General features: G+C 39.1%; 1 non-coding gene across 1 annotated transcript; it reads left to right on the plus strand.

Annotated features, from left to right (window-relative positions):
* The first annotated feature begins 1928 nt into the window (after window positions 1–1928).
* Window positions 1929–2035, plus strand: LOC133802727 (small nucleolar RNA R71). The gene has a single exon (XR_009877472.1). It is a non-coding gene; the product is annotated as a small nucleolar RNA R71 (small nucleolar RNA).
* The last annotated feature ends 22533 nt before the right edge of the window (window positions 2036–24568 follow it).

A 24568-nucleotide genomic window follows, 5' to 3' on the forward strand; every position in this document is an offset into this window, starting at 1 on the left:
GTCCCCAATGTGAAGTGAAGAGTAAGAAAAGAAGACTTACCTCAAAAAGCACGCCACGTTAGTATGGCGGAGGTGAAGGGGGCTTGAGTTCGGGATGGCGGAGGTGGTGGCCACCCCTTGCATCCTTGAGAGCCATCGTGTCATACGAGGAGAATTCCCTTCCACTATTGAGAATATTGAAATTATCCCCAATGTCATCGAAACCTTCAAACTTGCCACACAATAATCTTTTCATACGACGTCGAACTGTTCGAAATCGTTCTTTGGCCTTCTTCTTCTTTTTACTAATTGAATCTTGACAATCAGTCACCACATCAACTCTACAACAGGTAGGAATTGCAGTTGCTGCAAAAACATTAAAACTTATTTCCTCATTTTGGACTCGCAACCTTAACTCCCCCTTTTGTACGTCAATTAAAGCTCGTCCTATGGCTAAGAATGGTCTTCCAAGAATGATTGGGATGTTGGCATCCTCTTCCATATCAAGTACAATAAAATCTGCTGGGAAGATGAACTTGTCCACTTTTACCAAAACATCTTCAATAATACCCCGAGGATGTGCTATTGATCTATCTGCCAACTGCAGAGTCACTGTTGTAGGTCTTGCTTCCCCAAGATTCAATCTTCTGAACACAGAAAGCGGCATTAGATTAATGCTCGCCCCCAAATCACATAGAGCATTCATACTCTCAAACTTCCCAATAGTGCAGGGTATTGTGAAACTCCCAAAATCTCTTAGTTTCTGAGGAAGCTTTCTTTGCAGAATGGCATTGCACTCTTCAGTGAGCGCCACCGTCTCATAATCCTTCATCTTCCTCTTCTTGGAAAGTATATCCTTCATAAACTTCACATAACTTGGCATTTGTTCAAGTGCCTCGGCAAAAGGTATGTTAATGTGAAGTTTTCGAAAAATATCTAGAAACTTCGAAAATTGTTTGTCAAGTGTCTTCTTTTGAAGTCGCTGAGGATATGGAATCTTGATGTGGTGCTCATAACTCACTGGTGACTGATTCTTCTCAAGGTCATCAATAACCTCTTCTTCTACCTTACCCTCATTCTCAACTTCAACTTTTGGTGCTGGTATAGACTTCTTGACTGGCTCTTCCAACTTCTTCCCACTCCTCAAAGAGATTGCATTGCACTGCTCTTTAGGATTCATCTCTGTATTACTTGGCAAATTTCCTTGAGGCCTACTTTGTAACATATTTTCCAATTGACCAACTTGCATCTCAAGATTCCTGATGGATGAGCGAGTTTCTGTCATAAACTGTGTTTGAGTGTTGGTGAGAGTCAATAATGCAGCTTGCAATTCATTAGGCCTTTCAGGTGGAGCTTGATTCATTGACTGTTGAGGCCTAAGCTGTTGTGATGAAGAGGCTTGATGCATTGGTGGCTGAGGCATATTATTCTGAAATTGACCCTGAAACTGAGGTTGCTGGCCCTGATTATTCCTCCAAGAAAAATTAGGATGATTTCGCCACCCAGGATTGTAAGTATTGGCGAATGGGTTATTTACTGGCCTCTGAAAGTTTCCCACCGCTTGAACCTGAGCTTGATCCATCGGAATGTTATTATTAATACTGGTAGGACACTGATCAAAAGAGTGAGAACCACCACAGATTTCACACCTAGCTGCCATTTGAACCACATTAGCAGATACAATGCTCTGTTGTAATTGTTTAGTGAGTGTAGCTACCTGAGCTGTTAAAGCGATAATGACATCCATCTCATGCACCCCAGCTACCTTTCTGACCCCCGATGATCTTTCCTCAGACCATTGATGATTATTTGTGGCCATGTCCTCCAGCAGCTCATAAGCACCAGTTGCACTCTTGCTCATAAAAGTACCACCCGTTGCAGCATCAATAATGGTTCTAGTAGTAGGACATAAACCGTTATAAAAATTCTGCACTGACATCCACTGTTCAATGCCATGATGAGGACATCTTCTCAATAGTTCCTTGAACCGTTCCCAAGCTTCATACAATGATTCTCCATCATTCTGGCAAAAATTATTGATTTCTCCCCTCAATTTAGCAGCTTTGGAAGGAGGGAAGAATTTTGACAAAAACTTCTGAGCCAAATCTTGCCAGGTAATAATAGAGTTCGGTTGCAAAGAGTTCAGCCAACTTTTAGCTCTATCCCTCAAAGAAAATGGGAAAAGCCTAAGTTTAATAGCGTCATCACTCACCCCATTGTATCTGAAAGTTCCACACAGCTCCAGAAAATTAGACAAATGGGTGTGAGGATCTTCAGAAGGCAACCCATTAAATTGAACAGAGGATTGCACCATTTGTAAAATGGCTGGCTTGATCTCAAAGTTGTTAGCCTCTACCGCTGGTGGGCGTATACTGTTTTGTACTTCCGTCAGAGTGGGTAGTACATAGTCTCTCAGGCTCCTCTCAGCATTGTTATGAGCCTCACCCCCTGTGCAATTCCAGGAATTAAAACATTCCTGTCATCCCCATCATTCTGTGCCATCAAAACAGATTTCTGGGCCTCCCTCTTGTTCTTTCTGTTTTGCTTGCAAGACTTTTCAATCTCAGAATTCAAAGGAACAAGTTTGTCTGCTCCTCTTCTGCTACGCATATAACACAATTCACTTGAGATAGAAAAATTAAGCAACTAAACAGATTAAAAACAAGAGAAATTAAAATCAAATTAGAATAAAAATTAATCTGACTGATATTGATAATTATTTTTAGTCCCCAGCAACGGCGCCAAAAACTTGTTGCGATATTTTTGCTATGCAAGTGCACACAGTCGCAATTTGTAATAATATGGTAAAAACCAAGTATCGTCCTCAAGGACTGATTTATCAATTACCAATCAATCAAATTTTTTAATTCTATTTGATTAAACAATTTCAGAGATTTCAAACAAAGAAGAATACTAACGAAGAGCAATGAAAATTTAAACAAAACAACAGAGAGAATGAAATTATGACAATTATGATCCTCTATTTTCCACCCTTTTATTTCCTAATGCAAGAATTATATCCCCTTCTCCCTATTCAAGAAAAAGTTGCAAAAACACTCCATAATCTGGTTAAGATTTACAAAATTCAATCTAAATGACAACTTCCTATATTTCTATGGTAAGTTGAATCATGAAGAAGGCATTAAACACGCAACTCAGAAAAATAGGCAAACAATTTAGATACTTTCGTTCTAAATTGAATTTGCATCCAAACAATCAAAGCATATCAAATTTCACTTTTCAGATTTTAATTTGATTCATGAAATAACAATTAAAGGTGATCAATCAATAATTGCACAAATGACAAAGATTGTAAGGAATTGAAAGAGATGAAGAAGAACAATAATTCTGCATTAATCCATAAAAGGGTTTCCAAAAGATTCACATAATAGCCCTAAAAGAGAAATTAGCCCATAATATTCATTCTAGCAATCATAGAATTCAATTACAAACATAAAAATTGAAGAAGAAGAAGAAGATAAAAAAACACAGGAATGAATCCTCCAAAATGGTGTTCTCACTCCCAGCCGTCGTACCCTATTCCGCCCCTTCCAGTCACAACATTATGTTTTTAAAAAAATCCCTACAAAGTTCCGAGTGAAAGGACCAAATTGCCATTCAAAAAGTGGTCAGAAATGTGAAAATCGCGTCTCTAGCGCTGTAACGCTGCTTCTGGAGCGCTGTAGCGCTATTAACAGTGGCAAAATACCTCAAAATCTGGTGCACTGGCGCTGTAGCGCTCTTATTATGGCGCTGTAGCGCTAAAGTCAAAATCGACAAAACTCGGTTCGAACAGCCTGCAGCGTCAGCTCATCGTATTTTGATCATAACTCCTTCGATATAACTCTGAATTGAATGATTCAAAAGATATGGAAAGCTAAGAGAAATATCTACAACTTCTATTTATAGAAGTGTTTCCAGAAAGTGAATAAATCATGGTAAAAATGTGGCTTGAAGTCTCAGACTTGCGTTATAGAGCATAAACGACGTGTGTTGAGCATCTTCATTGTAGTATTTTCCACACATAATGTCTTGAAACTCCACAATCAACACGAAATCCATCTTATTTATCATATTTAACATATTTCTTCTCATTTTACTCCATATTATGTACTTGACCATTAAAGCCTGAAACAAGAAGAAAACAAGCATAAATCTGCGCTAAACAATCCTAAATAACTAAAAACATAACATAAAACATTCTCTAAAACAAACCTAAAATGAACCTAACAACTACATTAGAAAACAACCCAAACCCTGACGCGAGGCATCACAATATATCACAAACTTCTTCTGATCTATTGGAAGACTCAGAACTAGAGCTGTAATCAATCTCTGTTTCAATTCCTGGAAGCTGTTCTCACACTTATCCGACCATACAAATATCTGATTCTTGCGTGTCAGTTTAGTCAATGAAGTGACAATCTTTGAGAACCCTTCCACGAAATGCCTATAATAACCTGCCAACCCAAGAAAACTCCTAACCTCTGAAGCATTCTTTGGCCTTGGCCAATCTCTAATTGCCTCAATCTTGGCTGGGTCCACCTTAATCCCCTCCTTACTGACAATGTGCCCAAGGAAGTTACCTGAGATAACCAGAATTCACACTTCTTGAACTTTGCAAACAACCCATGTTCCCTCAGTTTTTGTAGAGCCAACCTCAGATGTTGCTCATGTTTTGGATCTGACTGGGAATAAACCAGAATATCATCAATGAAGACGATCACAAACTGGTCCAAATAATCCTTGAACACTCTATTCATCAAATCCATAAAAGCAGTTGGGGCATTATTCAACCCAAAGGACATGACCAAAAATTCATAATGCCCATATATGGTTCGAAAAGCCATATTCGGTATATCTCCCTCCTTGACCCTCAACTGATGAAAACCAGATCGAAGGTCTATCTTTGAGAATACCCTTTTACCTTGCAACTGATTAAACAGATCATCCATCCTTGGCAGATGATAATTGTTCTTGATTGTTAACTTATTCAGTTCTCTGTAATCAATACACATCCTCAAAGAGCCATCCTTATTCTTCACAAACAGAACTGGTGCACCCCACAGTGAGAAACTAGGTCTGATAAAACCTAAGTCCAACAGCTCCTGCAGCTGTACCTTCAGTTCTTTTAATTCTACTGGGGCCATTCTATAAGGTGCTCTAGACACTGGCTTTGTCTCTGGTGCCAGTTCAATTACAAATTCAATCTCTCTATGTGGTGGCAATCCTGGTAAATCTTCTGGAAATACATCCAGAAATTCACAGACTAGTCTGGTCTCCTCTGGTCCCACTAGCATGACCTGAGTGGTATCAACCACACTGGCTAAAACTCCTATGCAACCTCCTTGCAATAGATCTCTATCCCTCATAACAAATATCATAGGTATACAGGGTCCATGCACAGTGCCAACAAACACAAAAGGATCCTCACCTTCAAGCTTAAAGGTTACCATCTTCCTTCTGCAATCTATGGTTGCCTCATACTTCACAAATCAATCCATACCCAAAATCATGTCAAAGTCGGTCATAACCAACTCTATCAAATCAACTGTTAATTCTCTACCCTCCACTGCCACTGGCAATGATCTGACCCATATTTTGGATACTACTAGCTCCCCAGTGGGTAATAAGGTTCCAAACCCCATAACATAATAATCACATGGTCTACACAGTCTTTCAATAATTCTACTAGCAACAAAAGAATGTGTAGCACCAGAATCAATCAAAAGAGTATAAGGGGTTCCAGCACTAATAAGCTGACCTGTAACTATTGAGGAACAAGCCCTAGCTTCTGCCTGAGTCAATGAGAACACTCGAGCTGGGGTCGAGTTGTCCGCCTTTCTTGGTTCTTCCTTCTTTGCTCTCGGGTAATCTTTCTTGAAATATCCCATTACTCCACATAAGAAGCAAGCTTTTTCCTGAAACTCCCCTAGATGTCACCTCTTGCATATAGGGTACTACGAAAAAGTCCTCCAGGCCTCACTGCCATTCTGGCGGCCTATTGTAATACCACGTGGTCGCCTGTCAAGGTCTAGAGCTGGGAAGGCATCAGGAGCCTTCCTCTTTTGATCACTGGGGCCTCCACCCTTACCCGAACCTATAAATGGAGGTCCCACCCTCCTAGTGTCTCTCTGGGCTACATTGTCATGCCAGATCTTGTTCTCTGCAGTCTCAGCTGTGAGCGCCCTCTCAGCCACCTGTGCATAAGTAGTAACTCCATACATAGTGGTAATACAAACATCATGGGCTATCCTAGGCTGTAGCTCGTGGAGAAACCTCTCCCTTCTGGTCCCATCAGTGGGCACCAGTTCCATTGCAAACTTGGCCAGCTTGTCAAACTTTAGAGCATACTCAGTCACTAACAAACTTCCTTGAAATAGCTTGCTGAACTCTTCAGCTTTTGCAGCCCTGATGGCATCATTATAGTACTTCTCATTGAATAGAGTCTGAAACACTCCCCAACTCAGGGCATTAACATTTATGGTCTGGGACATCATTTCCCACCAAATTCGGGCATCCTCCCGAAACATATATGTGGCACAAGCCACCCTCATAAAAGTCAAGTATGGTGATAACCATGCTCATTAATTGCTCAGCTTTAGTTGGATCTGCGCTACCCTAAAAAACTAGAGGGTGTTATTTCCTGAACCTTTCATAAAGAGGTTCCCATTTACTTCCAGCCTCTGATGGCTACTCAACTATTGGCATCGCTACAGGTGGTGCGTCTGGTAAAATGTCCCCTGTAGGAACCTGTTGTTGTCTCAAGAGGCAAATTTCTTCTTCATGCCTCAGTACTCTAGCTTGTAAATCAGCAAACAGTTGCTGCCAATTATCAGGAGCTGGCTGAGGTATCTGACCCTGGTCATTTTCCTGACCCTGTCCGTCATTCTGGCCCTGATCATCCTGGCTAGCTGATGAGTCTACCTGCCTTGGAAGCATACTATCAACTTATACCTTACTGCAATAATCAATACGACCAATTAGGTAGTGATAACTAAACCTCTTTCCGCCTCACGGTCCAAGATTCAATAGAACTCATCTATATTCCACAATCATGCTAACAAACATGTTGATTTATAAACATAACAGTTAACATTTAACATTTAGCATTTAACACTTAACAATGCTAATAAGCATGTTCTAGCAATATCAGTGCTAATAAGCACATTCTTGCTTATCATGTAGCAGTCAAGGGCTAGCCCTATTAGTGTATCTCATGCATGCAGGTAAATAATTTATATTCTATTTAAGGAGTTAAACACGTAACCACATAAATAGTTACCAAACCATGAGTCGAGCTTGTCTTTAGTGATGAGTGTACATGCCCAGCCTGTCTACAGGAAACCTAAACCTTGGCACGCTTTGATACCAAGTTGTAACACCCTGGATAACCCAAGACCATCACATTGTGCACTTTAAATAGTGCTTAACTCACTAAACGAGTCATTATGTTATAAACATGCATCTAAGTGTTATTAATAGGCCAGGGTGAAAATGTCGGTCAAAAGGAATGGATATATTTTATTTAAAAACACTAAACTGTACATGGGATCCCATAAAAGTGTTTACAAAGTTATTTACAATCTAAAATGGTCATTACAGTTCAAAAGTTATAATCCGCTGACCTAAGCGACAAAAATAGGGTTAAACCCTAGTTCCCTTGAGAAACACCTTGGCCATGGTGGTTAAGCGGCCGCATATGTACATCTCGCCACCTAAGCTCTTCACGCAAGGCTGTGTGAGCTTTTCTTTTCCTTTACCTGCACCACATAGCACCCGTGAGCCGAGGCTCAGTAAGAAAACTTATTACTGCATGTATTCAATGTAAATAAATGATCATGTAATCATTCTGGGGCTTCAGCCCTAATCAGATGATGACTAGTAAGTCAATCCTGGGGTCCTGCGCCCTAAATTGATAAATAATGAATCATTTTGGGGCCCTGCGCCCTGATAGATGACTTATAAGTCCCTCCGGGGTTCTGCCCCCTGAATAGATGACTAATAAGTCTTTCTAGGGTCTTGCACCTTGGATAGATGACTAATAAGTCTTTCTGGGGTCCTGCTGTTAGGAAAAACTTATACATGATCTTTATTTATTTTCATGTAGATCTAATATTAAACAAATTAATATGAGATAACCTAGAACATGTTTCTAAAATTAAATTCAAAGAGAAACAAAGATAAGAATACTTACAGTATACGCAGCGGAATGAAAGAGTCCTCCCTTCAGTTTCTCTAACTCTTGTATCCTTTCTGCCGCAGAGTATTATCAAGAAACTGAACTGTTCTTCTAATTTCTTCATAGTCTTTCAATGTAACCTTAGAATCACCTAGACTAGTGTGGGAAATTCTCAACACATGAGATAGATACAGAGAGAAGAAGAGAAAATAACAAAGAGGCTTAGAAAAGGACTTGTGTTTAGGGGGAATCTAAAACCGATCAGAAAATCTGACTTGTGACTTGTCAAACATGTGTTTAGACTTCTCTCTAAGCACTCCTTTTATAGACTCAATTAGGCCATTTAATTTAATTGAAAAATCAATAAAATAATAGCCAATTTGAAGCCCTAGGTCGAAATTATCATGGACTTTAGGCCTGTGAAATTTCCCATTTAATTATAAGCCCATTGGACTTAAAATCAAGGCCTTTATTATTTTCTATTGATTTAATTAATTAAATAATCATTTAAATCCTTTATCAAATTAATTATTTATAATTTGAACCTTGATTTAAACATATTTATTAATTTAGATACCAATTTATCTTAATTAATAAATCTGCCCTGTAACGACCCAAATTTGCTAATAAGGCTTAGGGCCTTGATTAGCGTGCTTGGAGGGCAATAAGTGAATTATTGTTATAATACGTGAATTTGTGTGAGTATGTGATTAGAGATGCATGTTTAGGCGAATCAAATATGCATGTGGGCCCCGTCTAGTTATTAGGGGCATGATTGTAATTTTAGCCCATTGAGGGCATAAATGTGATAATTGTGAATAATTGTGATATATTTGTGTTGCACAATCTGAGACAGTCTTAGGGAGCGGTTAGCTAGAAAGTCACAACGGGATTGAAGATCCGACTTGGGGCGAGTCGAGGGGTAATTTGGGGATTAGATGTTTTATGGGGTTATTGGGTTATGGGAATAAATATTTGGAGATATATTTAAGGTTAGAATGTTTAAGAGGGAATATTGGGGAAATTTACCATTTTTCTCTCAGGGACGTTTTCGGCACCCCGAGCCTTGAGGTAACCTTATAGACTTAAGTTAAATAAAACAAAATTTAGGAAGCCCTCAAAATTCTCTAAGCCGACTCTTTCCTCCTCTCTCTCTTGAAGTTGTCTTCTCTCGTTCGGAAGCTTGGGTAAACCTTGGAGAATCTAATCAAAGACTAAGGAATTTCAGCTGGGATTTTGGGAGCTAGAGGCTTGGAGCTTAGGGAACAAGTCCAGGAATTTAATTCAGCTTAAGGTAAGCTTTAGTTTCAGTGAATTGTATTGAGTAGCTGCTGGTTTTTCTCAGACTTTGCATGTGTGTTGGGTGAAGAATCATCTTTGAGTTTGATGAGGTTTTGAGTTTGAATTCTTGTTAGGTTTTGTTGCTGAATCCATGGTATAACCCCTGTGGTGATTAGCTTGAGTTGTTGGGTTGATTTTGGGGTTAATTGGGTTGGTTTTCGTGGCAAAAATGGAGGATTTTTCTGGGTTCGAAGGGTCGGGCTGCGACATTGTTCTTGCTAAGCCGCGGCCCTCTGAAGCAGGATGGTGGCCTAGAAGAGGGGCGGGCTGCGACATGCCCTAGCTAGGGCCGCGGTGCACCTGCCCTGTTTTGGTGTGGCTCTCGGGTTTGGTGGCGGGCCGCGGCATGGCCTAATGGGGCCACGACTCTTAGTGCAATTTTGGGCTTTAAAGTGTGTTTAGGCTTGGGAATTCAAAGGTTAAGGCTCAGGATGGATTTTATCACCCAGATTGATAGAATTCAAGGTCCCGAAGATTAGAATTATGGCTCAAAGTTATATAATGGATTAGAACTTGATGGATGAATATTGTTAATGCGTTGTGACTAGGGTTTTGGCGAGGCTTGGACTAGGGATCTGTGCTCGAGACGTCGGTGCTTAGAAAGCTCGGGACACAGGTAAGAAAACCGCTGTACCCATAGAGCTTGTATGCAGGGCACAACCCGGTATGATTGTGTTGCAGGGTGTAGCCCTTTGATTGAGTTTATTCGTGTTAAGTATTTGCTTTATTATGTTATGTGTGCATATATGTGAATGAACGACAAGAGCCCGGAACGGCGAGGGCCAGAAACAACGAAGGCCAAGAGCGGTAAGGCCGGGAGCGGCGAGGGGCTGAGAATGTCGTTAAGCACATGAAGTGTAAGGTCAAGCGCGGCAAGGGGCTAGAAGCAACGTTTAGCATGCGGAGTGCAAGTTGCCAGGGCGAGACCCTAAAGGATACTTGGGATATCCTTACAATGTGGACCGCAAACCAAGGGCCTGGTAAAGCACCTGGGACGACATAGCCATATGTGTATTGCCTGTTGATGGCTTGCTAAATGCTAAGTGTTGATATGCATATATTTTCTGCTTGTAAGGGTTTTCTTGCTGGGCTTCGGCTCACGAGTGCTCTGTGGTGTAGGTAAGGGCAAGGGAAAAGTCGACCAACCATGACTACGGAGAGCGTGAAGCGGCGCGTACATGTTTGGCCTGCCTGGCTGCCACGACCAAGGGTACTTTTGGGAGATTATTGTGCTAAACCTAGATTTTGTCGTTTAGCCGACACTAGTTATATTTTTGAATTGTAAATATCTCTAAACAGTATTTTTGGGATCCCAAATGTTAAACGCTTTATAATTTTCAATGAATGGTTTATTTTCAAGTTTATGACTCTGATTATGGTTTAGTTACACTTTTTTCCTAAAATCTCGATTAGCAAGTTAATTGCACATTTTAAACTCACTTAGTAACGGCTCTAAGGCAGTAGGGCATTACATGCCCTAATTTATATTTTCTTCTCAAAATTACATAACTCTGTGAAACTATCCAAAATTGACATGGTCAACTTTGATAATTAAATCAATTAATTAAGACTATCTAGATGATTTTATCCAAGGTACAATGGGGACCATGGGCCTATGAAATCAAGCTCCAATAAGTTATCATAAATCTAACAATTAAATTTAATAACTTATTAATTCCTCGTGACTCCACTATAGACTCGGAATTGCATTCTTGAATTCATAGAACGTTCTATAACAAATATAGATATGCTATTAATTATCCATTTGTGACAACCACAATTGTCACTCAATCCTCTATAGATGGTCTACAATGAGATAGGACTAAAATACCGTTTTACCCCTCATTGTATTTTATCATTAAAACACTTAGTTCCTTGTAAATGATATTTTAGTAAACTAATTTAATTACTGAAATGAGATCTCTATCATTTAACACCTTCAACCAAACTAAAAGGAAACCATTGTTTCACTTCTTCATCAGAAGCTATAGATGTTCATATCTATGATTAACACTCCCACTCAATTATACTATCGAGTTCCCAAGATGTAAGTAAAGGCTAGTCCGTAGGGTAAGCTGGTAACGAACAAGTCAAAGAACTCAAATAATACAATTAGTTAGAATACTAACCACTCAGAATTGAGATTGAATTGACCTATGGTCAACTATATGATATGACTAGAATAGATAATAGCGGTATGTTTACTTATCTTATCAACTGTCAATATCGGTCATGTCCGATGTAACAAATACATCCGATCTTATCTACTTTGCTAATGTTCTCGAAATAACATAACACTACAATGTGTACGTAGATCATATCGTAGATTGGCAAGTCAGTGTAAATCCTGTGCACTGACTAATCTTAGGACTAACTTATTTTGAACATATAATCATATTTATATTCCACTATGATTACATCACTATAAATACGATTAGCTATATGTTCAGGATTTAATAGAAGTTTATATTAAACAAACAATCATGAAATTAAAACATGTGAGCAAAGTGATTGACCAAGTAAAAAAAATAATTTCTATTCTTTTATTGATAATAAATGAGATTACAAAGAATTTGGGTTTTAATTAGGGCATGAAACCCCAACACCTGCACCCTAAGCCATGTGACTATCAAGTCTGAACCTTTTGGTCCTGGCTCTAAGTAACTAGTCAAGCGCTTAGTTTTCTTTGACCAATAGGTCGGTCAAGCATTTAATGCTCATGTTGATTAGATCTAATCATTTCGGCCTGCGGTCAGAATGCTAATGTCGTTCTTGACTCATAAGTCAATGCTATACGACCAGCGCTCAATACTATTGTCGATCATGATTGATAAGTAAGAACTTCCAACTAGTACTAAACACCATTGTCGTTTCTGACTAATAAGTCAATGCCATTCATAAGTAAGTAACCCTGCCAGACATTCACAATGCAACCAATGTCCATTAATAGAGCACGCAACATGCCTCATCAATAATCATGTATGTCACATACTGGGTGCAGTTTTCTTACCTCAGGTTTGAGCGTAAAATAAATAAAGAACGACCCTTGAGAATGATCCTATCCTTAGGCCCTTAGCGATCACCTAATCATAATCAAATATGAAATTCCATCAATAAAATGAGTAATAAAAGGTTCATGGACTAAAACCTAGCTCCCGGGAACTCGAATCCTACTAAAACGGTTAGTAGATTCGATCCCGAGCCTTGAGAATCGGAAACCTGCGCATAAAACTCATAAAAACCCAACCTGGCACAAGGAAGATAGGCGGGCCGCGACCTGCCCCCAAGGGCCGCGACGCGCTCCCAAGACAGGAAACCTCCCTGTTTGGGTGCTAGGGGCGGGTTGTGACTTGACCCTGAGAGTCGCGGCGCGCCTACTAGACAGAGCCCAGGGGAGGCTCTGGAACACATTCAAGTCGCGACTTGCAGGAACTTGGTCATGACTTAACCCTGTGAACCTAGCTCCCCTGCATTTCCTTCAATCTAAACCTTAACCAAAACTCAACCAAACAACCCCAAAATCACAACCAAACATCACCACAACATTATCACCATTCAAACAACAAAACCCAAGCTTTGTAACATTCAAAAACACATCCAAACACCCAAACCTAAGATCAAATATCAAGCTTATAAATAGCCTTAAAAATAGAGTATAACTCAGAATCCTGTGATCCGTAGGAGGAAAGACTGGGTAAAAAGTTGTGCAATCCCACATCGCCTGAGGAAAGTCTAGTGTGATGATTCTAAGACTGTGTAGGTATGGGAATACATAGTTGAAGAGGGCTTAAATGGATTGATGGGTACTACCTATGCCAACAAGATGCATCTTCTTTTCGGTAGCCCATCACTTGAGAACTCCAAAGTTAAGTGTGCTTGACTTGGAGTAGTCTCATGATGGGTGACCTCCTTGGAAGTTTTCCCAAGAAGCGTGCGAGTGAGGACAAAGCACGCCGGAAAGACTCGTGTTGGTTTGTAGGGTCAGTCATCATTCTAGGAAGCAACCATAGTGACGTGGGGCGTTACAAATGGTATTAGAGCCTTGACCCAGCCAGAAGTGTGGCTGACGGGGACGTCGAACCCCTAAGAGGGTTGATTGTGACGGTCAGAATCCCGTGATCCGCAGGAGGAAAGACCGGGTAAAAAGTTGTGCAATCCCACATTGCCTGAGGAAGGTCAAGTGTGATGATTCTAAAAATGTGTAGGTATGGGACTACACAGTTGAAGAGGGCTTAAATGGATTGGTGGGTACTACCTATGCCAACAAGATGCATCTTCTTTTTGGTAGCCCATCACTTGAGAACTCCAAAGTTAAGCGTGCTTGACCTGGAGTAATCTCGTGGTTGGTGACCTCTTGGGAAGTTTTCACAGGAAGTGTGCGAGTGAGGACAAAGCATCCTGGAAAGACTCGTGTTGGTTTGCAGGGCCAGTCGTCATTCCTGGAAGCAGCCATAGTGACGTGGGGCGTTACAGAAATTGTGCAACTACATGGGGCTCCGAGGTCGATAATATCCGATAGGGACCCCATCTTAACCTCCAAGTTTTGAGATAGCCTGCAGAAGGCTATGGGTACACAGTTGTGGTTTAGTACCGCCTATCATCCTCAGATGGATGGATAGTCTGAGAGGAGGATTCAGATACTAGAGGATATGTTGCGAGCCTGCGTGTTGGATTTTGGGGGATCTTGGAGTAAGTATCTCCCTTTGATTGCGTTTTCATACAATAACAGTTATCAGACAACTATCGGAGTGGCTCCGTATGAGATGTTATATGGGATGAAATGCGGATCACCCATCCATTGGGATGAGATGGGTGAGAAGAGGTATTTAGGTCCGGAGGTTGTTCAGAGGACCAATGAGGTGATTGAGAAGATTAGATCTCAAATGCTCACCTCCCAAAGTCGACAGAAGAGTTACTCAGACTTGAGACGTAGGCGCGTAGAGTTTCAAGTCGGTGATCATGTGCTCCTCAGAGTTTCTCCCTTAAGAGGGGTGAAACGAATTAGAGTGAGGGGAAAGTTGAGCCCTAGGTTTGTTGGCCCCTTTGAGATTCTGTAACGGATTGGAGAGGTAGCCTACAGGTTGGCGATGCCTCTAGCTCTATCAGGGGTTCACAATGTATTTCATGTATCCATGCTTCGGAAGTATGTATCAGATTCTACACATGTGCCGAGTTATGAGAACCTAGAGCGGGATCAAGGTTTATCTTATGAGGAGAAGTTGGTTCAGATTCTAGATCGAAAAGACAAAGTCTTGCAGAACAAGACCATCGCCTTAGTGAAAGTGCTGTGGAGGAACAATAGAGTGGAAGAGGCGACTTCAGAGCTTGAGTCTGATATGCGGGATCGACATCCCAGTTATTCAGGTAAATTTAGAGGACGGAATTTATGTAAGGAGGGGATAGCTGTAGTGTAGTGCACCAATTTTTTTTTTTTTTAGTTATTAAAATTTTCGTGTTTTATTTTATTTAAGTGTTAAGTGTGGTGAATTGTTTTATTTAAATGTTGTTTATTTTTATTTAATTGTTGTTTGTTGTATTTAATGGTTTGTTATTTTATTTAATTGTTAGAATTGTTGGTAGCATTTTTGTGAAATTAATTGTTAAATGATATGTAATTAATTTTATTTTTAAAATGTGATTATGTGAGATTTGGTTGAATGCACTAAGGTGTATGGTAGGTAGTGATGCACCCTAGTGATTGAGTATGTGCATGTGCATGGTGTGCATGCAATAATTTTCTACACATTAATTTCCTTTTATTGATTTATTTATTTTAATTTAATTAAGGGATTTAAAAAGAAAATAAAAAGAAAGGGAAATAAAGAGTATGTTCACTCAAGAAAAATATTGGGAAATAAATGGTGAGAAATGATAGAGTTGTCATTTTTTGAATTCCCGTAACCTTAGACCCAGCCTCAGTAAAATGAGTATAACATGGGCTGTGGATATCCAATTTAGACACAACTGATACCGTTAGAAAGCTAATGAAATTATCAACATTTTCTGTGAATATTATTTTTCCTAAAACGTAACAGAAATGGGTCAAAACCTAGTCCCAAGTCTCAGCACCCTAGAGTCACGAGAATAACATTATTTCCTTTATTAGCCGTGGACAGCCAAGGAAGACAAGAGAAGAATTAGTGTGTTGTCAATTATAAAATGGATTGATTGGCTGAGTATAATTTTTAATTGAATTATATTTTGATTTAGGGAAAATAAAGGAAAATGATAATTACATTTTCCTTAGCTAGGTTTTGATGATTGAGGCATTTAAATAGAAAATAAGAAAGAGATTGAAGGTTCATTTGGCTTGGTGGCTGTTGTGTGCTTAGAGAGAAGGGAGAGGGAGAGCTCGTGAGTTCTAGAGAGAGAGGTGGAGAAGAAGAACGTGAAGGAGAAGAGAATGAGAAGAAAGAAGAGGACAAGGCTAGGGATCCTAAAGTATGGGTTAAGGTTCATAGCATTATATTTTGTCTCCTCTACATCTTGATTCTAAGCAAGGCAAAATGATGGTGATGATAGGTTTGGATTTTGTTGCAAGAGGATTGGAGGCTAGTGTTCGAAATCCCTAGGGTAAGTATTTGGGTTCATAGTGATGTTAATTTCTACCTCTTCTTGAATCTAAGATCATTTTTTTTCTTTTCTTCATGTGGGTTTCAAAACCCTAGGCTTGAACAAGTGGTGGCCATAGTTTGGGTTATTGTCATTATTGTCCTTGAGTTCTAGCAAGAGAGGTAATGAGAACCTTTTTGTCTTATGGTTATTGTTTTTATCTTTGGTTTCTTATGGTTTGGAGAATATTGTTTGAGAATGGTGATTCATTGTTCTGTTCTCCTTTGATATATTAGATGATTAATCTTATTGAAATGTGGTGTTGATGATATGTTGTTTAAAGATCTTCTATGATTTGATGATGGGTATGTTTTGGCTTAAAGACTCTATGTGAAAATATACAAAGGTTTTAAATTGTGATCTATAAAAATGATGATGAATATCTCTTTTAAAAATAACATGAAAGGATTTGATTATTTTGGCTATGGGGATTTCGGCCTAAAGGTGATATTCAAAAGCATGATGGTTATTTTTTTATGTTTAATGTCAATTTAATCTTAGAGATCATGATAGGTTGTGGCAAGATTTTGTATGAAGTTATGATGGTTTTGTTCTTTGGAATAATTGCATGGTAATAATATATTGAGAGTATATTTAACACAAGATCAATGGTGGTTATTTGTTCATGACTTGTGAATAAGTTTCAAGGTGGTTGATGAATTATTGTATGCTCATGGTGTGATTAAAATGGTTAAAGAGGTTAGAAGCATGCTAGGGTTTGTGTTGGAATATTGTACATAAATAAGCATGAATTTTGTGAATATAATGAAAAGAATGAATTTTATGATTAAATGTGCTTGCTGTTTTTTTGTGCAAAAATGATGTTGTTTATGATGAGAATAATGTTTTGAGTGCTTAAATAAATTTTGCAAGTGTTTTGATGTTTTAAGAAATTTAATGGGAAATTTAATTATGCCTTGAAATGATATTTTGTGTAAATAAATACCTACAATTTTTTTTTTTATATTTTTGAGAAAATATGAGTTTTTTAAAAATAAGGATGGTGATTTTAATGATAAATTTGATTGCTGGAATTTTGTTTAAAAATGTAAAGTGTGTTTCAATAAAAGGAATTTGATTGGTATTTTGAAATAAATTAATATCCTAAACTATGGTAAAATTTAAAAGTGGTATTTTTTTTTATATAATATGAGTGGTTATTTTACAAGTTATGATTTTCTTTAATTGGATTAAGAAAAATGTTGGATTTAATTCACTTGTGATTTTTAAATAATGGCTGAAAGTTTAGTTTAAAAAATTTTAAATAGTTATTTAATTTTCACATATGAATTTATGTTACATAAAATTAAGTATTAAAAATAATTCAAGCAAAATATATTTTTCCCACACTTAAAATTATTATTTTTCTCACATCAAATTATGTAATTCTATTAACTTAAAATAAATTGTTATTTTCTAAGGAGACATGATAATCATAGGTATTTTCTTTTTTTAAAATAATTTCCAAGCCTTTGCTTTTCTTTGTAATTTAAAAATAATAAATGGGTCTTTTATATATTTTTAATGGCTAAATAAAATTGTTTTTATGAAATAAAAAGAATGTCTTGGGAGATTTAATCAACCTAGTAACTTTAAGAAGATAAACAATGGTAAAAAAACATGCTACAAGTCTATTATTTTTAAAACGATAGAAGTAAGACGCATGGAATTATCGTTTTAAATGCCACATTTACGCAACGTTCCCGTGTATGCATGTTACATGCAAATTCACTTTTACGTCAAAAATTATGTCTATTATGCAACCATGTAGTTTTTATAGAGAGATCATGCATGCAATATAGGTAGAATGAGCATTATTCTTTTACGACCCTATGTGTAATTAATCATATTTGTATGTTGTGTGTAACTCCTACCATGTGTGCATGGCCCATGCACACATGAGTTATATGGGAGGGCAAAATAGTAATTATGTGAAGCTAAGGAATGTTGTTTTGATTATGGTATAGGCTAGTTGAGAAGTTGTGGTTTTACTTAGCTTGGACCTGAGGTAAGGAAGTTAGATAGAATTTATGATTGTTTATGCTATGAATGGTAAGACTGTTTGTATGAATGAAAATGTTATGAGTTATGAAATGCTATAATGTGATGATATGTTGGCTTGTATGAATGCTGTATGATATGAATGGATGTTAGCGTGATGAACGCGACACATCAAATAAAGAGGTTACTAAGGATATGAAGACGTAACCGAGTTATATGTAATGGTTGTTAGCATGTTGAACGCGACTCAACAAATGGGTTACTAAGGATATGAAGACGTAACCCGAGTCACTAAGGATATAAAGACGTAACTCCATGGGCGGACGCGCCGAGGTTATTTAAGGACTAAAGACTCTTGTTTACCTCAAAGGGTGGCATGGACAAGTTAGCGAGCCATGTTCACAAGGAATTGTTTATGATTATGTTATGATGTTTGGTGATGTTTATGATTATGTTATGATGTTTGGTGATGTTTATGATTTTGTTATGATGTTCATGATATGATAGGTGGCATTATGTTGACGTGGATATGTTTATGTTTATGATATTGATGCCAACTTTATGATGATGCTATGATGTATAAAGATGAATGTTAGTGTTTGTAATTTTTTGTATCCTTACTTGCTTGTTGTTTGTACTTCCTTACTGGGCTTTTAGCTCACCCCCTTACTTTCCCTTCCAGGTAGCAAATATGTTTCTCTGTGGCACGCGTGGTGATGTGGGGAGTTCTGTCGTCCTGGTGTGTATGGCGTGGGGCATCCTATGGACGAGAAACGATCAACTTTAAACGCCATTTTTAATAATGTTATGTTTAATGGGATTTTTCTTAAAATTGTCAGTGGGACTTAAACTTTTGTTTGTTTTAGAACTTTGCATAAAACTGATATTTTCTTTTTAAACTTTTGGGCCCAATTTGCGTGTTTTAAGCAAGACCCTACTGAAACCTTTATAATAAGTGGCTTTCTATTATAAACCATTGAAAATTTGAATGTTTTATTAAGTACTAGTTAAGGGTGTTTTCACATGTAGCGTCCCAAATTTTCTAATAAGGCTTAGGGCCTTGATTAGCGTGTCGAGAGGGCGATAATTGATTTAATTATGCTAATATGTGAATTTAATGATTATGTGATTAAAAATGCATGTTTAGGTGAATTAAATATGCATGTGGGCCCAATTTGGTTATTAGGGGCATATTTGTAATTTTGGCCTGTTGAGGGCATAAATGCAATATATTTGTATGCTGTGATTGATACCACAAGAGTGTGGTATATATTAGTGCAGTGCGATCTGAGACTAGTCCTAGGGAGCAGAGTAGCTAAATAGTCACAATGGGGTCGAATACTCGGCTCGGGAAGAGCCTATGGGTATTTTGGGAACACAGTTGGTGTTCGGGATTCACTGGATAGTGGGTAGTAGTTTAGCTACTGATTAAGTATGTCAAGATTAACTGGGGATTTATAGGAACACTTGAGGATTTAACATGATGTGGCAATTGAGGGGATTGTCCTTGGTGGTATCAAGGATTTAGGATTTACCTTAGGGGTAATTGGGTCATTTTGTACTAAATAATAGTTTAGAGTAGGCTGAGTAACTTTGAGAAACCACTAGAACAAAGAAAACAATAGAAGAAAACATAACTCTTAGCACTCTCTCTCTCTTACTCGGTTTTCTCTCCTTCTCTATGGTGCTTGGAGGTTTTGATGAAACTTTGAGGATTCTAGGCTAAAGAATTGGAGGATTGGACTTGCCGTGCTTGGGGATTAGCTCAAGGTTGAACATATCTCAGAGGTAAGGGCCTAAACTTGATATTTTCTGTATAATCATGCTGAACTAAAAGCTTGAATGAGGGAATGAACTTTCGTTTGATTTTGAGCATTGATGAGGATATGAAAACATTTATGGGGTGTTTTTGATGCTTAAGCTGCGAGGATAGGAAATATAGGCTCAATTCTGGGTTTAAATGGTGTTTGGAGTGTGAATTATGGGTTTGGGCTCGGGGAAAAACACAGAGAAATGGTGATAATTCTGAGTTTTGAGGCTCGAGCCCCAGCCCTGTTCATCAGGCGCCGCGGCCCGTTTGAATATTGAGGCTTGGGGGCCTCGAAAATTTGCCCAGGCGCAGGGCATAGCGCCGCGACCCGTGTCCTTCAGTAGAGAGAGCTTTGCTCTCTGACTTGAGTGCACTACAACCCTTAAGGGCTGGGCCGCAACTCAAATGTGAAATATTGGTTGTTTGAGGGTTTAAGCTCAGGAACCCAAATGTTAAGGTTCGGGAAGGATTCTACTACTCGGTTTAGTAGAATTTAAGGTCCCAGATACTAGATTAATATTCTGAAGTTCTTATTTGGTTTAGGGCTTAATGGATGGTTATTATGGATGCGTTGTGACTAGGTTTTCGTCAAAGCTCAGATTAAGGGATTGTGCTCGGGATCGCAGTACTCAATCAACTCGGGATACAAGTAAGAAAACAGTTGTATCTGTAGAGCAGTGCATGGCCCTATTTTTTGTGTTTCATGGCGTGACCCTATTGTTTATGTTTAATATATGTGTGAATATCTTTGAATGTTATGTATGGTTATGAATGAACGGTGAGGGTCGGGAACAGCAAGGGACCGGGATTGGCGTTGAGCACACTGAGTGCAGGCCGCTACGGCGAGACCCTCCAAGGGTGCCGTTGTAGGATCTTTGAATTTAAATCTAGATGCATGCTTCTTATTATTTTCCAACCCTTGATTCCTTTCTGTAACAGAGTATTATCAAGAGATTGAACTAGATCAGCAACACAGTCTTTCTCACCAAGTCTTTGATCAACCTAGAACTAATGTGGGCTGTTTCTCAACACATGAGATAGAGATCTAAAAGAGAAGAAGAGATAGTGGCTAAGAATGGATTAGAGTGTCTAAGTTTTCACTTACCCAATGAATCAACTGAGACTGAATTCCTTATGAAAACCCTAGATATCATATTCTTTATATATGCAACTTAATGAGCTTTATTTAAATTTATATTAATTAAAAATAATAAACAAAATTAAAAGCATTGGGCTGCCATAAATGAACTTGGGTCCAATCTCTTTGTTTTGAATTTAAATCCCTATTGGGCCTAAATTCAAAACCTTTTAGTTATTTATTTTTTAATTAATTGATTAAATCCTTATTCAAATTAACTAATTATTGTAGTGGACAAAATTTTTCTACAAATTAAAGCCCAGTCAGCCAGACTAATTCACAAGGCCCAAACCAATGCAAATGGGCTCACACATATTGGATAAACCACCCAACGGGCCAGCTGGTACCCAGACTAGACCATCATTGGAGTTGGTCATAATATACCTGAGAAGTAGAGAATCAGATTGAATCACCCAGTCATGAGTGAGCCAGTTCGCCAAGCAACCACAAGCTCCTTTCCAATCCAAGAAATTGAGTTGGCTCGAAAGTTGGCTGAGATGGAGGTGCTCATCCAACGGATTCCTGGGATGCCGACTCCAATTAAGAAGAGTGCAGCAAGTTGTTATGCAGACTCTCCATTCGTAGATGACATTGCACTAATGGAAATTCCAAAGAAGTTCAACTTCCCAAATATGAAGATGTTTGACAGGACGTCTGATCCGGATGATCACATCACACAATACAGGCAGAGAATGTTCACCGTTGCCATCCCACGTGACATGAGGGAAGCATTCATGTGTAATGGGTTTGGTTCTAGTCTAATTGTACCAGCCCTCAAGTGGTATACTAATTTACTTAATAATTCTATTTATACTTTTGCACAATTGACTGACACTTTTGTTGAGCAGTTTGCTAGTAGCAGGAAACTTGAAAAGTCTACAGAAGACCTCTACACCATAGTTCAACGACGGGGTGAGCCTTACGAGAGTACGTAGATCGCTTCAACAAAGAAAAGGTGTCTATAACCCATTGTAATCAAGACATCGCCTTCTCAGCCTTCCGCAAAGGACTCTGCTATGACTCAGACCTATACAAAGAACATACCAAGTATCCTTGCAAGACGATGGAAGAAGTTCTCGCCAAGGCCTGGGCACAGATCAAATGGGAGGAGGACGAAGCTAACTATTATCACTCTTCTCCAAGGAAAGATACTTGAAGAGACTCAAGGGTAGACAGACGACAGAGTAACAAACGATCCGAGCCATACCCGTATCCTAGCAGATCTGAGAACAGAAGGAGGGAATACAACCGGTTGTCCAAGACATGTCTCTGAGATGGACCAAAGATACCAGAATACAATCTTTCAATCTCACAAGCTGAAGCCGTTGGCGTACCGAAAGGAATCGGAGACAAAGTGAAATGGCCAGAAAGGAAGAGAACTTCGTCTAACCAGCGAGACAAAACAAAATGGTTTGAGTTCCACAATGACCACGGTCACCGAACGGATGAGTGCATTGCCTTAAAACTCGAAGTATCCAACCTGTTAAGACGTGGTCATCTGACTAACTTGCTCACAAACAAAGGCAAAAGAACATTCCAGCAGAAGGTAGACAGGTCAGCCGTCCGAAGAAAAGTAACCCCGCCGAAGCCACCTACTCATGAACGGACAGTGAACGTAATAACCGGTGGCTCTGAGGTAAGTGGAGTCACCCATTCAGCAACCAAAAGACATGTCAGGCAGACAAACTGGATCAAAGGAGAGTCTAGCGGGACAGAGATGAATACCATCAACCTACCTGCTCAAACCATCAGTTTCTCAACAACAGAGTCAACCAGACTCCTCAACCCGCATCATGATGCTCTTGTTATTGCACTTTATATTGCTAATCGTCTTACTAAACGTATACTTATTGATAATGGAAGCTTAGCCAACATTTTATTTTTAAGTGCTCTCAGGGAAATGGGGATAGATGAATCAAAGATCATAAAGAAGACTACAATCCTCATCAATTTTAGTGGAGAGCAAAAGAATACACTAGGAGAGATCGAGCTACCTGTCTATGCCGAAGGAGTCAATCTGTGCACAGGATTCCTGGTAGTAGACTCTCCATCTGCTTACAACATGATACTAGGTCGACCATGGATACATGAAATGGAGGCAGTCCCTTCAACATACCACCAAGTTCTAAGGTTCCCAACTAAATGGGGAGGAAAAGAAATCAAAGGCCAATAGAAAGACTCAAGAGCATGTTACCAGACTGCCATGAGGGCCAAACCCGCTCAGTTATAGCAATTACAAGAAGACAGACTAACTGACTCCCAAATGAACCAACCAGACATGGAGGAGTTGAACGAAGTTCAGATACATCTGGACTTCCCAGATCACAAAGTCCAAGTCAGTACATGATTGGACCCTGACATCAGAACTAAACTCATTGATTTTTTATCTGTCCATTATGATTGTTTTGCTTGGTCCTATGTGGACATGACTAGAATTGACCCCGAAGTAATTGTCCATAAATTGCAAGTTGATCCAGACTACCCACCAAGGAAGCAAAAAAGAAGAAAATTTTCCCTTGAAAGGAACAATGCCATTAACGAAGAAGTTCAAAAGCTCATTGATAATGGGTTCGTGAGGGAGGTGCATTATCCCGACTGGTTAGCCAACGTAGTCATTGTGAAGAAGAAGAATGGCAAAGGGCAAGTCTGCATCGACTTCACAGACCTCAACAAGACGTGTCCAAAGGACTCATTCCCATTACCTCACATAGACATGCTAGTAGACGCCACAACCGGTCATGAACTCCTAAGCTTCATGGATGCATACTCAGGATACAACCAGATCCTGATGCATCCAGACGACCAAGAAAAGACAGCCTTCATGACCAACTTGGGCATATTCTGCTACAAGGTCATGCCATTCGGATTGAAGAACGCAGGAGCAACTTACCAGAGATTAGTCAACAAGATGTTTGTCGACTTGCTAGGGAAGATGATGGAAGTCTACATTGACGACATGCTCATCAAATCCCTCATTGCAGAGGACCATATCAGCCATTTAAAACAATCTTTTGACATTCTTAGGAAATATAACATGAAACTGAATCCAACTAAATGTTCTTTTGGTGTGACTACAGGAAAGTTCCTTGGATACTTAGTAACTCAAAGGGAAATCGAGGCTAACCTAGCACAGATAGAGTCAATCCAAAGGATTCCTTCCCCCACGTGCATAAAAGACGTACAGAAGTTAACTGGACGCATTGCAGCACTCAGCCGATTCATCTCAAAGTCATCAGAACGATATCACCTCTTCTTTAACACACTAAGGAAATAAAAAACCTTTGAATGGACAGCTGAATGTGAAAAGGCACTAGCCCAACTAAAATAGTACCTAACCAGCCCGCCTCTCCTCTCAAAGCCAAAAGACAATGAGACACTATTCATCTACCTAGCAGTATTCGAGGCGGTAGTTAGCGCGTTCCTAGTCTGAGAAGAGGAAGGCAAGCAATCTCCAATCTACTATGTAAGCAAAGCCTTGCTTGATGTAGAAACCCGATATAGCCAG

This window comes from Humulus lupulus, chromosome 9 (genome assembly GCF_963169125.1).
Source record: "Humulus lupulus chromosome 9, drHumLupu1.1, whole genome shotgun sequence".
Lineage (NCBI taxonomy): Eukaryota > Viridiplantae > Streptophyta > Magnoliopsida > Rosales > Cannabaceae > Humulus > Humulus lupulus.